This window comes from Tenrec ecaudatus, chromosome 11, assembly GCF_050624435.1.
Source record: "Tenrec ecaudatus isolate mTenEca1 chromosome 11, mTenEca1.hap1, whole genome shotgun sequence".
Classification (NCBI taxonomy): Eukaryota; Metazoa; Chordata; class Mammalia; order Afrosoricida; family Tenrecidae; genus Tenrec; species Tenrec ecaudatus.
Window position 1 is genome coordinate 131,149,091 of NC_134540.1, and position 3,350 is coordinate 131,152,440.

Genomic DNA, 3,350 nt, shown 5'->3' on the forward strand with positions numbered 1-3,350 from the left:
AAGTAATTTTACACTGTGAGAAGCTCAAGTGTTTTCATTGGAATCGGTTGTCTGAATGACATCCTCCTGGATCTTTTTTTTTTTTTCAGTTGTAGCTTTTGATTCTGTGTCTTCTCTTCTGCAGGCTAGGTTTCCAGGGTATTGACTGCTATTACTAGACTTTTGACAAACTCTTAGTCTGCAGGTTTAAGGTCTTGTGCTGACTGCAGTTTTGTCTATGGCAAGGAGAGGGACACAGAAACAAAGGGTTTATTCAGATGGTCTATGTGTCCTAACGTAGAAGTCAGACAGAACAGTCTGGTTCCTGTAGATGCCATCGGCCTGGGACTGAGTTTTGGCTGCATGAGAAGAATGATAGGGATAAAAGTGATGCAAACAGAAGCAAGTATCTTTAATATATTGATGCCTTCATACTCCAGCTTGGACACTAATCCTTTCTGGGGACTTTATATGCAGTCTCCCCTGACTCCAAAACGGTTCTGAGGAGTTGGTGATTGTGACTGAGTAGGAGGGCTTACTGCCTAGATATCACACATGGTAGGTCTGCATGAGGGCTATTCCACCTCAAGGGGTATCTTAGTGTGCCTCAATCAGTGTTTCCACCCAAATCCCTAGGCTTCTGAATTTCCCAGTACCCTGTTTCCTGCAGTCCCTTTTACCCAATAACCCTGGTGTTTATACTTTATAACCACCTTTTCATTTGTGGAGATTAAAAAAATTGTTATTAAATAACGTGGTTTATGGAAATTGAAAAAATAAGCCATTAGAAACTTATTTAGCTAAAAAAATAATGCCAGTTTGCAAGGAAAGTCTGGATAGGCTGATTAGGCAATAATAGAGCCGGCTCAAAGTTGGCAGCCAAGCACTAGCTTCATTAAATGTGTGTCACTATCCACAGTGTTGGAAGTAAATTGGCGTCATGAAACAGGTTCCTGAAAGGTTCCCAAATCACTATTCCAAGGATTTAAACCATACTTTTCCCCATTCCATTTAGCCTTCCACATCATTCAAGCTTTTAAAAACCAGGTCAATTTCACATTCAGTTCATCAGCCCACAACTCAATTGGCTCATATCAGTTCAAAGACCCAGAAAACACAATCCTATGTTGTGCTGTATTATAGTTATGATGAGCTGCATTATGACCATCTGCTACTCTTTATTTTTTTGGAGTGTTTATCATAAGTAGAATGCACTCATGCTATACCACACACCTCTGATGCCATTGTAGCGGTAAATTTATATCCAATGTATTCAAGCCCCACAGACTGATGACGGTGACATATGTAAAGCCAAGGGATAGGAGTCCCCCATCCAGAGATTTTTCACTTTTTTTAATATTAACAAACACACACAACATTGGTTTCTCTTGTTAGTTTTTTACAATTTTTTTTTCTCATTAAACTTTGTTTTAATGGGTCTCAAAATCCTGTGACAAATTTTTGGTCAAGTTGTTTTCCTTTTAAAAAGTACTGATTTTAAAAACTAATAACTTAAAACTGCCACACAAAAAAGAAACAAATGGTCCACAAACATTCTTTTCCTTCGGAAAGTTTTACGATGCATTGTTATCATCAACCAGTCTTTTACTATGAAACTTAAATGGCCAATTGAGACAAACAGTGCTGAGACCGTTCTTCCACCCCTGATTAAGACTGGAGTGGCAGGTGTGATGGGTAATATTCATTTAGCCTTCTGAGCCTTCTGGGCAGATTTGGTGACCTTGCCAGCTCCAGCAGCCTTTTTGTCCACTGCCTTGATGACACCCACAGCAACTGTTTGTCTCATGTCTCGGACAGCAAAACGACCCAGAGGAGGCTAGTCAGAGAAGCTTTCCACACACATGGGCTTGCCAGGCACCATATCAACAATGGCAGCATCACCAGACTTCAAGAACTTGGGGCCATCTTCCAACTTCTTGCCAGAACGGCGATCGATCTTCTCTTTGAGCTCAGCAAACTTGCAAGTGATGTGTGCAGTGTGACAATCCAGCACAGGTGCGTATCCAGCACTGATCTGGCCTGGATGGTTCAGGATGATCACCTGAGCAGTGAAGCCAGCTGCTTCCATTGGTGGGTCATTTTTGCTGTCACCAGCCACATTGCCACGGCGAACATCTTTGACAGAGACGTTCTTGACATTGAAGCCTACATTGTCCCCAGGCAGAGCTTCACTCAAAGCTTCATGGTGCATTTCAACAGACTTCACTTCAGTGGTAACATTGACTGGAGCAAAGGTGACCACCATTCCAGGTTTCAGAACCCCAGTTTCCACTCTGCCCACAGGGACAGTCCCGATACCACCAATCTTGTAGACGTCCTGGAGAGGCAGGCGCAGGGGCTTGTCAGTTGGGCGGGTGGGTGGCAGGATGCAATCCAGAGCTTCAAGTAGCGTGGTCCCACTGGCATTGCCATCCTTGCGGGTAACCTTCCACCCCTTGAACCAAGGCATATTAGCACTTGGTTCCAGCATGTTGTCACCATTCCAACCAGAAATTGGCACAAATGCTACTGTGTCAGGGTTATAGCCAATTTTCTTAATGTAGGTGCTGACTTCCTTAACAATTTCCTCGTATCTCTTCTGGCTGTAGGGTGACTCCATGGAATCCATTTTGTTAACACCAACAATTAATTGTTTCACACCCAGGGTGTAAGCCAGAAGGGCATGCTCACGGGTCTGCCCATTCTTGGAGATACCAGCTTTAAATTCACCCACACCAGCAGCAACGATGAGGACAGCACAGTCAGCCTGTGATGTTCCTGTAATCATGTTTTTAATGAAGTCTCTGTGTCCGGGGGCATCGATGATGGTCACATAGTACTTGCTGGTCTCAAATTTCCACAGGGAAATATCAATGGTGATACCACGTTCCCGTTCGGCTTTCAGCTTATCCAAGACCCAGGCATACTTGAAGGAGCCCTTCCCCATCTCAGCAGCTTCCTTCTCGAATTTTTCGATGGTTCTCTTGTCGATCCCACCACATTTGTAGATCAGGTGACCAGTTGTGGTGGACTTGCCAGAATCGACGTGTCCAATGACGACGATGTTGATATGGGTCTTTTCCTTTCCCATTTTGGCTTAGGCTTTTGCGATGGTTTTCACCGACACCTATATTCTGGCGGCAAACCCGTTGCGAAAAAGCAGTTTTTTACAATTTTAAAAAAGAAGCTCAGTTACAGTTTTGTTGGGGTTTTTATATTTTGTGTTTGTTTTTATTTTTTACCTCTTTTGTATAAGTAGGGAATTTATAGGGAAATATGTACTTTATGGAATAAATCTTAAGAAATAAAACATATTTTATTTTATATAATTTAACGGATCTTTGATCTTTCAGCTAAATCACTGATAATAT

General features: G+C 42.5%; 1 pseudogene; it reads right to left on the bottom strand.

Annotated features, from left to right (window-relative positions):
• Nucleotides 1-1,397: 1,397 nt before the first annotated feature.
• Nucleotides 1,398-3,134, bottom strand: LOC142461510 (elongation factor 1-alpha 1 pseudogene; annotated as a pseudogene).
• Between the last annotated feature and the right edge of the window lie 216 nt (nt 3,135-3,350).